Source organism: Bubalus bubalis, chromosome 8 (genome assembly GCF_019923935.1).
Source record: "Bubalus bubalis isolate 160015118507 breed Murrah chromosome 8, NDDB_SH_1, whole genome shotgun sequence".
NCBI classification, from domain to species: Eukaryota; Metazoa; Chordata; class Mammalia; order Artiodactyla; family Bovidae; genus Bubalus; species Bubalus bubalis.
The window spans coordinates 103,988,296-104,001,665 of record NC_059164.1 but is presented as its reverse complement, the minus strand read 5'-3'; the positions used below and the strand labels follow the sequence as shown (position 1 = coordinate 104,001,665).

Here is a 13,370-nt window from a genome sequence, read left to right as displayed (position 1 = left end):
TCATATCAGCCAGTTTCATAAACACACCAACTTCAGAAATGAGTTTTAAGACCCAAAAGAAATGGTCATCCAGAGAGAGTTAGGAAAAAAGAGCTGATGAATGAGATTGATGCTCTTTACACAGTACTGGCCCAAGGATACAGCCCTGTCTATGAACTTCAAACGTGTAAGATTAGCACCTTTGTCTTCAGCACATGGCAGCAAGCACTAAGTAGGTGCTCAATAAATACTTGCAAATAGCAAGTGTGAACATTCAGGATGTGGGGGAGGAAAGTGTATAAGCACAGACACACACATACACACACACGCAGCTATCCAGAAGAAATTCTTCAAGTCTTCCCAGAGTTCAAGACTCCTCCCAAACCACCCTTCTGATTCTCTCACAATCATCAGTCAACTTTCTGATTTAGAATTAGGTGGCCTAAATGTCTTCCTACCTTCCAAGTCACCCTAGAAAAAGGATTAAATATCTCAGTCCCTAAAATGCTTAATTGAATGTTGACTTTATAACCAGCGTTTTAAAGTCTGGTTAACACCAATTTCTTCCTTAGAGAATGCAGTGAGCCGTTACATCAAATTTCTGGATTTGCCAAGCTGAGACCCAGGCTCAGCCTCACTTGCTAGCCAGCCAGTCTCTTTACGTTAATATCCTTCAGTACAAAAGGCATCAAGGCCAAGTGGTGCCTGAATTAGGTTTGGCAGCCTCTGCAGTGTTGCTATTTCTTCCTCTCTCTGGAGTTCAACCATGTGACCATGGGCAAGATTCCACCCTGAGCATCACTCGCACAGCCTCATCAGGGACGATGAGCCAACAACCTGTCGTGAAAAACATGGAGTACATCTCAGCTGTCAATCAGACATAATCAAGCTCACAAACAAGAAACAGGACACTTTTTTCAATGAGTAAAATTTTGTTTTTACATACTGATGGCAAGGTGGGAGGGATGAACGGGTCAATAAATAATCTTGTAGAGGAAAAAAACTGTTATTTTTAAAATAGATTACTGTGATTGAAATAAAGTAGAAGTCCCAGATGACCTTAAATCTCATTCTGCTCTCAAGTGCCAAGTAACTCCTACCAGCCAAGCTCTGTATCAGTTAACAAGGGAAACACAAGGAAAAAATTGTATAGCTCAGGCCTTCAGGAAGCTTATAATTATGTTTGTGTCATAAAACAGGTACACAAAAAGAAACGCATTAATCCACAAATAATAAATACATATCAGTAAAAGAAAACAATGTCAAAGATCAATAAGTGATTAAATGTAAATGCTGGATATCATGGGCTTCCCAGGTGGCTCAGTGGGTAAAGAATCTGCCTGCCAATGCAGGAGACATAAGTAATGTGGGTTTGATCCCTGGGTTGGGAAGATGCCCTGGAGGAGGGCATGGCAACCCACTCCAGTATTTTTGCCTGGAGAATCCCACGGACAGAGGAGCCTGGCAGTGCACAGGATTGCAAAGAGTTCAACATGACTGAAGTGACTGAGAACGCACGCTGGATATCATTATTGAGATGTTGGAGGGTCAAGATCCTTAAAAAGGCTCAAATATTTATAGGAAGTTTCATGAGAAAAGCAGATCCTAAACTAGACCTTGATGAAGGGGTAAGATCTGCAAACGGGAGTGTGAAAAGGCCTCCTGGTTGAGGAAGTCAGCACCAGCATGGGTGTGCAGTGGGCTGCCCTTGGTATGTTCTGGGTACACCTTTGGAGGTGTGGATTCACACTGGCTGGAGCCAGGAGTTCCTAGTGACAACCTATGCATTGCAGACTTAAGGTTGTTCATAAGATAAATTGTTTGGCAAGAGGATGTGGAAACAGTGGAAACAGTGGCTGACTTTATTTTGGGGGGGCTCCAAAATCACTGCAGATTGTGATTGCAGCCATGAAATCAAAAGATGCTTACTCCTTGGAAGGAAAGTTATGACCAACCTAGACAGCATATTAAAAAGCAGAGACGTTACTTTGCCGACAAAGGTCCATCTAGTCAAGACTATGGTTTTTCCAGTGGTCATGTATGGATGTGAGAGTTGGACTATAAAGAAAGCTGAGAGCCGAAGAATTGATGCTTTTAAACCATGGTATTGGAGAAGACTCTTGAGAGTCCCTTGGACTGCAAGGAGATCCAACCAGTCCATCCTAAAGGAGATCAGTCCTAGGTATTCACTGGAAGGACTGATGCTGTAGCTGAAACTCCAGTACTTTGGCCACCTCATGTGAAGAGCTGACTCATTTGAAAAGACCCTGATGCTGGGAAAGATTGAGGGTAGGAGGAGAAGGGGATGACAGAGGATGAGATGGTTGGATGGCATCACCAACTCAACGGACATGGGTTTGGGTGGACTCCAAGAGTTGGTGATGGACAGGGAGGTCTGGTGTGCTGCAGTTCATGGGGTCACAAAGAGTTGGACATGACTGAGCAACTGAACTGAACTGAGAGGGTGGGATGCAGGAAAGCAGTGTTTCCAGGAGATTCATCAGGGAGAGGTGTACAGAAGAAATTGACAGTGATCAGGGTGGCAAGGAGATCAGCACCCAAGAAACAGCAACATTTCAGGTATAACTGGACCGGAAGGGACTGATTGGAGGGACATTCCAAAAAAAAAAAAATCGGACCTTGGCAACTGACTGCATGCGTGCGTGTGTGTGTGCTAAGTCATTTCAGTCCTATCTGACTCTTTGAAACCCTATGGACTGTAGCCCGCCAGGCTCCTCTGTCCAGACAAGATACTGGAGTGGGTAGCCATGCCCTCCTCCAGGGGATCTTCCTGACCCAGGGATCAAACCCATGTCTCTTACATCTCTTGCATTGGCAGGCAGGTTCTTTACCACTGAGCCACCTGGGAAGCCCCAGCTGACTGGATACGTGCCCCTAAAACAGAACCAACTATCAAGAATGGGCCTTGGCTTTCATGCATGAGGAATATCAGGAAGAAGACTAAAGTGTGGCTGGAGAATGACTCGATGAGCTTGCACCAGACTGAGTCTGAATAACAACGTGATACGGGAATAGAAATGGCCAGTGAGCACCTGGTCCATCTTCTGCTGCAACTCCACGAGACGACAGTGCAGCCTGGAAATATCTGAATACAGCAGGCAGCTTGGCCATTAGGGTGACCGAGATGTCAGAGGGAGGACAGTGAGCACTGAGGATCAGAGAGAGTATCCAGGAAGAGCGGAGAGAGATGAAAGCCACTGATGCAGACTGCGCAGGAGCACCTGCCAAGGCAGAAGGGAAAGCAAGACTGGAGCAGGGCGTGGAGGCCGCAGGAGCAGCACCAAGCACTGCTGAGAAGCAGAGGAGGAGGATGCCCAAGACAGGGACACTGGACCTGAACCAACTGCTCCTCAGAGAGCATCATCTCAGTAGGCTGGTGAGCACAGAAGCTAGATCCCAAGGAGCCAGGGAGACACAAGATATGGGGACAGGTACGTGGTGGAAGCAGACAGCTCATACACGTAAACACAGGGTTGCTCACATGATCACGCACACAGCAGTGAATGCAAGACAGTAGTGAAGGCAGACACAGCCCCCCGGGAGTCCCATGCCCACCCCATTAGGAGGAATACTGCCCCGTCTTCAAGAGTAGAGACATCCTGAGAGCCAGGAGCCAGCCTCCTCTCTGACAAGAAAACCAAGAAAAAACAGAAATCCTACAGGAGAAAACCACCCCACGAGGCCAACAGCATGCAAGGCGCAGCCTGGAAAGCTGTCAATCTGAGGACAGAAGCCACACGGCTGTTCTTTCTTCCCTATAAGGTTGATTCCAGCTGGCAGGGGTTAAACATTTCCAAGAAGAGATGAGAGAAGAATCTCCTGGGTTTCCAGGGGAGAAGCTCCAGCTGTTGCTACTAAATGAGAGAAAAGTCAGGTGGTGGTGATCCTGCTCTGAAATGGCTGCACCACAGGCAACCAAAACTTTTGGCTTGGTCTGTTTTCACCTCATTGCTCTCGGCTCTCGCTGGCATCATCGTTTCGTGGAAGCTCGAACTGCTTCCTGTCGGCTCCCTGTCAGGAACTGGATTTAAATCAGAGATTTCTGCACTTAATTTCCTTGTCTCATTGGAGGGGCTCTGATGCAACATGTGCCTCTATGGCTTTCTGAAATTAGACCCTCCCCGCAAAGACACCGGGCTTTCCCAGTGGCACTAGTGGTAAAGAACCCGCCTGCCAATGCAGGAGGTATAAGTGATGTGGGTTCGATCCCTGGGTCAGGAAGATCGCCTGGAGAAGGAAATGGCAACCCACTCCAGTATTCTTGCCTGGAGAATCCCCTGGACAGAGGAGCCTGGTAGACTAGAGTCCATAGGGTCTCAAAGAGTTGGACACGACTGAAGCGATTTAGCATGCACACGTAGCTACCCAAAGACACATATCAATAATTCAGAAGATACACATGCAGACTTTTCAAAAGAAAAGTATAAAAATAAGTCCAGAAGGCCTGTACTTATCCACCGAAAGCCACTCTGATACTCCTCTTTCAGACTGCCAACTTGCAGAAGGAACTTGTATAATAGCAACATTTTTATCTCTAGAAGGCAGCTGAAGACCCCAGAGGGAAGGCATTTCAGCAGAGGTCAAGGAGCATTTGGAGGCCCAACCATTTGGGGGCATAGAACTTTTTGGAGCAATTGTGTGTGAAATAATCTACTAGTTCTACTAAAGATCCATAATAAAGTCTCCTTGAAAGAAAATGTCTGTGGTTCTTATTCATGTTCGCAGGCACTGTGGGGCACTTTCAGCAGAGCTGATAATGAAACTTCGAATGACAATGTCCTGAGCAGGATTCCATTCCATCATGTGGAAGGAGACATACAACCCCAGGGAAAGGCATGGGGCACGTGGGCAAGAGTTTCAAGGTGAGCCTGGAGCATGAATGACCTCAGCACCCAGCAGCCTGGAGAGCAGTGGAAAGGAAGCTTCTCTTTTTGGCGAGCTTAGTGGTTGCCAGAAAGAGCATGGTGAGGACAGGGAAAGAAGACATTGTGGTAAGGTCTTCTCTTCTCCTCTCAGCAAACTGGAAACCTTCTTTTCTACTCGATCAAATGCTTGATGCTGCTTCACTTCTGATAATTTTTCTACTGGCTCTGATGCCTCCAAATGGATGAAAAAATAATACTTTAGGTCTTCTCCTTCAAAGATTTAATTTGTTGCTGTTCAGTTGCCAAGTCATGTCTGACTCTTTGCGACCTGATGGACTGCAGTATGCCAGGCTTCCCTGTCCTTCACCAACTCCCAGAGTCTGTTCAGACTCATGTCCATCGAGTCAGTGATGCCATCCAACCATCTCATCCTCTGCCACCCCCTTCTCCTTTTGCCCTCAATCTTGCCCAGGATATCAGTCTTTTCCAATGAGTCAGCTCTTCGAATCAGGTAGCTAAAGTATTGGAGCTTCAGTTTCAGCATCAATCATTCCAATGAATATTCAGTATTGATTTCCTTTAAGATTTAATAACTAGTCCAAATTTGGATAGCTCTTGCTTGAAGCTTTAGAAAGTTTATCTAAAAAGAACTGACACCCTCCTCTCCTTCTGATCAATCTGTTGTGTCTTTCATTAATAAAAACAAAAATTCGATAAAGAACTAGCTCTTCCCAATTGAGATCTTTGGGAAGGTTTTCTTTAAAAGGTTTCCACCTGCTTTAAGAACTGCGTCTGCCATGCTATCCGGACCACCAGCGGAGGGCTGAAACTCTACGGCTTAGATGGGACTCTACAGGGTCTGCAGGTGCATCTTCTTACGAATGCAAATCGGAGGCAAATTTAGAAACTGTTTTGGAATATGTGACCTTTGGAGACTGAACCTACAAGCCAAAGACTGTGGTGGTTTAAGAGTCTTTATACTGGAGAAATGTTCAGAAACTTTTGCCTCCCAAATGACCTCTCAGGGCCTGGAAAATATTGAGGGGTTAGGGCTTTATTTCCCAACTCAAAGGACAGTGGGTTGTCTCTCCTATTTTAGCTTTCCTTGGGAAACTAGTACAGACTCATTCTCAGCCACGGGAACATCTTCATGTTGACTCCAAGTTTCTTACAGAGGTGTGAGTCCCTTTCTTCTGAAAGCAGAGCCCAGAAGGAGCTTGCTAACAGAAACCCACTCACTAAGGGAATTCTGAAAGAAAGTAAGTTGGGTTTAGGAAGAGGCCAGAGTGGTAAAGGAAGATGAGTGAAGTTTGGATATTTCCAAATTTGCAATAAAGCATCTAACTGTTGAGTAAATATACTCGGTCTGATTCAAAAGAGAGGTCCAGGTTGGAAAGACACACTGAGGAGTACGGTGGTTGGCACATGGATGGTAAGTGAAAGTGTGGGGGTTGATAAAGTCACTCAGGAAAAGTTTATCAAGTAGAGGGAGAAGAGCTCAACCTTAAGGCAGGGATGGCAGAAGAGCAGAGAAGCCCCCAGTTGAGAAGGGAGAAAGAAAATCAGTAGAGGATGGTGCCATGGAATCTCAGGGGATCTGGTGCTTTGAAAACCAGGAAACTCAAAAGCTGCAGAAGAGGTAAATAAAGGGAAAGTGATTTGACACCTGGCAAGTCCTTGGTGACCGTGGCTAGGGTAATGATAGCTTTTAAACTTACTAATTCCTAATCAAAGTCATCCTAGCCCCACCATCAAGAATAAGCATGTCCTGGGGAATTTCCTGGTGATCCAGTGGTTAGAACCCTGTGCTTTCCCTGCTGAGGGTCCCAGTTTGATCCCTGGTCAGGGAACTAAGATCCCAGAAGCTGTGCAGCATGACCAAAAAATAAATAAATAAACAACAAAAGATGCTTGCTCCTTGGAAGAAAAGCCATGACAAACCGAGACAGCGTATTAAAAAGCAGAGACATTATTACTACAAACGTCTGTCTAGTCAAGGCTATGGGTTTTCCAGTAGTTATGTATGGATATGAGAACTGGACCAAAAAAAAAAAGGCTGAGTGCCAAAGATTGATGCCTTCAAACCGTGGTGCTGGAGAAGACTCTTGAGAGTCCCCTGGACTGCAAGGAGATCAAACCAGTCAATCCTAAAGGAAATCAACCCTGAATATTCAATTAGAAGGACTGCTGCTGAAGCTGAAGCTCCAATACGTTGGCCACCTGATGTGAAAAGCAGACTCATTGGAAAAGACCCTGATGCCGGGAAAGATTGAAGGCAGGAGGAGAAGGGGACGCCAGAAGATGAGATGATTGGATGGCATCACTGACTCAGTGGACATGGGTAGGAGCAGGCTCTGGGAGATGGTGAAGGACAGGGAAGCCTAGCGTGCTGTAGTCCATGGGGTCACACAGAGTCAGACACAACTGAGTGACTGCTGCTGCTAAGTCATTTCAGTCGTGTCCGACTCTGTGTGACCCCAGAGACTGCAGCCCACCAGGCTCCTCCGTCCCTGGGATTCTCCAGGCAAGAACACTGGAGTGGGTTGCCATTTCCTTCTCCAATGCATGAGAGTGAAAAGTGAAAGTGAAGTCGCTCAGTCATGTCCAACTCTTTGCGACCCAGTGGACTGCAGCCCACCAGGCTCCTCCGTCCATGGGATTCTCCAGACAAGAGCACTGGAGTGGTGTGCCATTGCCTTCTCCTGAACAATAACAAATAACAAACAAAGAATAAGCGTATCTGCCCTTTGTGGTTCTCTTTCTCAACCTCAGCTGTAGGTTGTACTTCAACTGTAAGGACTCTACATCTTTTGAGGACGTGTAACCTGAACTTCAAGGTCCAGCGTCACAGTCTCTCTTCTTCCTCTGAAATTTTAGCTCCACATGCAGTCACCTTCTGATGACTGCTCAAACCTGGTCCTCATTCTCCCTTAGAGTCTTGTCAAGACTGTCCCACCTCAGACAGTTCCCTTCTCCAGGGGATCTTACCAACCCAGGGATCGAACTCAGGTGTCCCACATTGCAGGCGGATTCTTTACCATCTGAGCCACCAGGGAAGCCCAAGAATCCTGGAGTGGGTAGCCTATCCCTTCTCCAGAAGATCTTCCCAACCCAAGAATCAAAACAGGGCCTCCAACATTGCAGGCAGATTCTTTACCAGCTGAGCTACCAAGGAAGAGTTTAGAGAGATAGATATTTGCCTATACTTCTTGTGGGCAGTGGCTCAATAATTCCATTTTTCTGAATCAATCCCAAAGAAATGATACAAATAAGATTTATGTGCAACTATATTAAGTGTAGCATTATTTATAGTAGCAAAAACTTGTAAATTTGATATTCTTCATGTATTGATACTTTAGAGGACTAATAAAACAGATTTTTAATTACATACTCAATATTTTCACATAGATGCAAAAAGAGGAAAGATAAATATCTTTCATCTATAAAGAACATTTATAAATCAACAATAATTCTATTTTAAAAAGACAAGACATGGATAGGCAATTTACATAAAAATAATCATCAACAAATATTTTAAGTTTATCACAAAGCAATGAAAGAAGATAAAATTAAGATCTATCCCTAATTCACCACATTGGAAAATACTTAAGTATATGTAATATAACCATGAGTATATTAAGGATGTGTATATCTATATATATATGGGCTTCCCTGATGGCTCAGAGGTTAAAGCATCTGCCTGGAATGCGGGAGACCCAGGTTCAATCCCTGGGTCGGGAAGATCCCCTGGAGAAGGAAATGGCAACCCACTCCAGTACTCTTGCCTGGAGAATCCCATGGAGGGAGGAGCCTGGTGGGCTCCAGTCCACGGGGTCACAAAGAGTTGGACACGACTGAGCAACTTCACTCACTCATATATACATGTGTGTGTGTGTGTGTGTGTCTGTCTGTCTGTCTGTAAATAATAGAAAGACTATAAAAATATACACCAAAATACTAAGAAATAGTCAATTTGGGGTAATGAGATTATTGGTGATTTTTATATTCTCCTTAGTGCTTATCTATTTATTTCCAAACATCTACAACAAATATATATTATGTGTGTAACAATAAAGATGTTTTAAATTGTTTTCAACAACACACTGGTGAAAAAAGAAAATGTACATCCTATAATGTTAAAGAGCAAAAAGTGGAAATTAAATAAAAAATTTGATCATCTATAATAGATGCATTATATACAGGAAAAACAGTGGAAGAAAATATACTATCTTTGAGTAGATATCTCAGTTGTCAGTATAAATTATAAGTGATTTTTATTTCATTTTTTCTGAATTTTTAATTATTTTATAATGAAAACATATTATTGTTAACATCATAAATAAAATATGTGAGTTGAATTGATTTACTCTTCCTGTCGGCAAAAATAAAGCCTCTCCTATTTCAAGCTCAAGTTTTGGGTGCCTCTCCTCTATAGGATTAACTTCACCCACTTTCTCGGTCCTCCTCCAGAGCACTTGACAATCAGGATATCTTTGTACCATCTTGTTTTACTTTGGCACTTTGGGTTGATCTGTAATGTCACATCATGGGATGGGTATATGACAGACACGGCCAATTACGATGGAGGCTGGGCATTTAGGAGGCATGATCCTTATGCCTCTCTGGCCCCAGCTCATCACTGTGTTCTTTGGAGACTGCTGTGGGGTGATGGAGCCTCCCTATGGCTCAGAAGTTAAGAAACCACCTGCCAATGCAGGAGACATGAGAGTTGCAGGTTCAATCCCTGGGAAGGGAAGACCTCCTGGAGGAGGAAATGGCAACCTACTCCAATATTCTTGCCTGAAAAAATCCCATGGACATAGGAACCTGGCAGGCTACAGTCCATGGGGCCTCAAAGAACTGGACACAACTGAGCAACTGAGCATGTAGGGCGATGGGGAGACTGAGTGGTGGAGGTTGAGGTCCTGAGCCCCTCCTTCGACTAGAGCAGCTTCACATTTCTCTGTTTTTTTTTTTTTTTCTTTTTTTATCTTGGGGTTCCACACAAAATCATGTTGAAAAAAAGGGCTCTGCTTGTTTAAAAGAATGGTTTAAAAAATACATTCCGACTTTCTCCCAACCTCTCCCAACCCCACCTGTTATCAGTCTGTCTCACCTGACAGTCTGGACTGAAGTCTGAGAAGACAGAATCATTTCTTCAAGCTGGAGTTCTATTTCTTAATAGGCAGGTGGAAAAGAAAGGGATTTCAAAACTGGAGAATCTGAGTTTGCATCTTGGTCCTGTCCTTGTCTTACATTTACCTGATGTGTGACCTGGAGAAAGTTATTCACCCTCTTGTTCCTAGTTTCTTCATCTTCAAATGAGGATAAAAGCCAGATTCCCACCACAGAACGTTATGAAGACTCAGATACCGCAAGTGAAAAGTGCTTTATACAAAACATCTGTTGTAAAAGTAAGTTTTTCACAGCAAACATAATCATAGCCTCCACACTTGTATTCATCCATTCAACAAAGATTCACTGATCATCCATTATATGCAGGTTTCATGTTCTCATCAATATGCCTAAACCACAAGACCCTTCTAGGCTGACATTCAACATGTGGATTAAGCGATTAAAGTATGGAAAGCCATTATTCCTGTGCCTAGAATATAGGAAGTTTGTTTCTCCCCCAACCAACATGGACTGAAAATGAGGTGGCTTCCTGGATAATAAAGAAGGGACTGACAGCATGTGTTTCTTAGTCCCTATTTATCCCATTTTCTCAGAGAAGGCAATGGCACCCGACTCCAGTACTCTTGCCTGGAAAGTCCCATGGACAGAGGAGCCTGGTAGGCTGCAGTCCATGGTGTTGCAAAGAGTTGGACACGACTGAGCGACTTCACTTTCACTTTTCACTTTCATGCATTGGAGAAGGAAATGGCAACCCACTCCAGTGTTCTTGCCTGGAGAATCCCAGGGACGGGGGAGCCTGATGGTCTGCCATCTATGGGGTCGCACAGAGTCGGACATGACTGAAGCGACTTAGCGGCAGCAGTATCCCGTTTTCTAGGAAGGCTAATCTGTGTCCTCAAGAGGAGGGTCAAGAAAGACCACCCCCAACTGAAGCACTCCCCCAGCCCATCACATTCATTACTCAGGGACCCTGCGACCAAGAACTGCCCCTGAAAGTCTGGATTCTGGCACGTGTGTGCGCTGATACCATCTGCCTGATGGGAACTTCCTGTTGGGCTGGCGGCAGGGGCTACAAGAGGTGGATACCACTGAGGACTGAGGAGGAAGGGATCTGAGGGATCCCAGGACTGAGTGAGAGCCCCAGGGCCAGAATCCCCCTTCTAGGGTGCCCTCCTCTGCTAGCTGGGATACTGGGTTACACTCATGGACCAGCACCTTTGATATACTGCCTACGGGACAAACTTACAAGAATCACTTATTATGTAAGTAATACTTAAACTTGCTAAATCAATCCACCTTATCCTTTTAAAATAAATTTTAAAATCCTTTTAAAATTAAAAAAATGTTGTCCTCTTTAATGGAGGAAAATATTATTTCAATACTTAGCTAGGCTGCAGACCAATCATTATCTTTAGAACCAAGTAGCTATGAAATGGGCTTCCCCGGTGATTCAGATGGTAAAGAATCTGCCTGCAAGGCAAGAGACCCAGGTTCTAACCTTGGGTCAGGAACATTCCCTGGAGAAGGGAATGGCTACCCACTCCAGTATTCTTTCCTGGAGAATTACACGGACAGAGGAGCCTGGTGGGCTGCAGTCCATGGGATTGCAAAGAGTCGGACACGACTGAGTGACTAACCCTACTAGATATAAAATGGTACCAACATCCTCAACCAATCAGTATCTAAAAGGAAAGAGATCTGTATTTTGTATGCTTAACATGTTGTGAAGAGTTGCTGGGTTCAAGAAGCAAAATGAGATGAGGCCACTATGCTTAAGAAGATCCATATAAGAAACGAATTGCCAGTTCAGGTTCGATACAGGATGCTTGGGGCTGGTGCATTGGGATGACCCGGAGGGATTGTATGGGGAGGGAAGTGGGAGGGGGGGGTTCAGGATGGGGAACACATGTACGCCTGTGGCGGATTCATGTTGATGTGTGGCAGAACCAATACAATATTGTAAAGTAATTAGCCTCCAATTAAAATAAATACATTTAAATTAAAAAAAAAAGAAGATCCTGATTCATCTGGGAGATGACAAGCAATCATCACCAACACTCAGGAGTATAACTGAGTGAACTGTGTGGTATCGGCCATATATTCTGTAGAAGTTTGGGGAAAAAAACAACAGCAGCAGCAGTGTGAACTGAAGAAGTCAAGAAAAGCTTCCAGAAAGAAGCGGAAATTGATCTATGGCTTGAAGGCTAAACAGCAGGATGCTGGCATGAATATGGTTTACTTTGGAAAGACCAGAACCTGGAGTGACTGCTTTTTTTAAAGAGAGGGATGGCACAAAGATAGTAAGAAAAGATGAGGCTTGTGGGGGCAGACAAGGTGGACTGGAATAGGCTGAATTAAGGAGACCAGAAGGATGAGAAATAAAACAAGCCCTCAGGGTTATGAGTACCCCATGAACTTCTGCCTCTAACCTCTTTCTAGTTAAAGCTGGTCATATTGATAAACTTGCAGGAATGAATTATATTAATAATATTTGATTTGTTAAAGCTAATTAAGAAAGACGTACTCATATCATATTGGGATACCTCTTCAAAATACAGAACTTCCTTCCTGCTGCTCATAGCAGGAACCTGGATTATTAACACAGCCTCAAAGATGTATCCAACCTCTCCTTCCCCTCACACAAAGGGCATTCCCTCCATAAAGTTCTCTCCCAATGATCTAAGGAGTGCAGATAATTACTAAATGTGGCTCAGTGGTAAAGAATGCACCTGCCAATGCAGGCGACTCAAGTTCGATCCCTGGGTTGGGAAGATGTCCTGGAGAAGTGAATGGCAACCCACTCCGGTATTCTTGCCTGGGAAATCCCATGGTCAGAGGAGCCTGTCAGGCTACAGTCCATGGGGTCACAAGAGTCAGACATGACTGAGCACACACCCATGCACGCTTGGCATCTTTATTCTTCCTAATTTGGTTGGGCTTATCTAGCCATTTAACTAGAAGGGGTAGGCTACATTAAAGACATCAGTCTTTTAAGAATCCAGAATATGAATTCAAGCCTATTAATTTCCGCTCAATATAGCAAACACAGCCAGCACCTGCTATGTATAAGGTACTTGCTGGATGCTACTGAGGAGCAGCTGTGAACTGGCAAATAGATGGAAAAACAATGGAAACAGCGACAGACTTTACTTTCTTGGGCTCCAAAATCTCTGCAGATGGTGACTGCAGTCATGAAATTAAAAGACACTTGCTCCTTGGAAGAAAAGCAATGACCAACCTAGATAGCATATTAAAAAGCAGAGACATGACTTTACCGACAAAGGTCCATATAGTCAAAGCTATGGTTTTTCTAGTACTCATGTATGGATATGAGAACGGGACAAAAAAAAAAAAAAAAGGGCTGAGTGC

At 44.3% G+C, this 13,370-nt stretch overlaps 1 protein-coding gene and 1 non-coding gene across 5 annotated transcripts in view; one reads left to right on the top strand and one right to left on the bottom strand.

The window, feature by feature from the left end:
• Positions 1-13,370, bottom strand: part of TMEM178B (transmembrane protein 178B) — a 415,633-nt gene that overhangs the window by 177,739 nt on the left and 224,524 nt on the right. The window lies entirely within an intron of this gene.
• Positions 8,535-8,607, top strand: TRNAS-GGA. Its single transcript has one exon. It is a non-coding gene; the product is annotated as a tRNA-Ser (tRNA).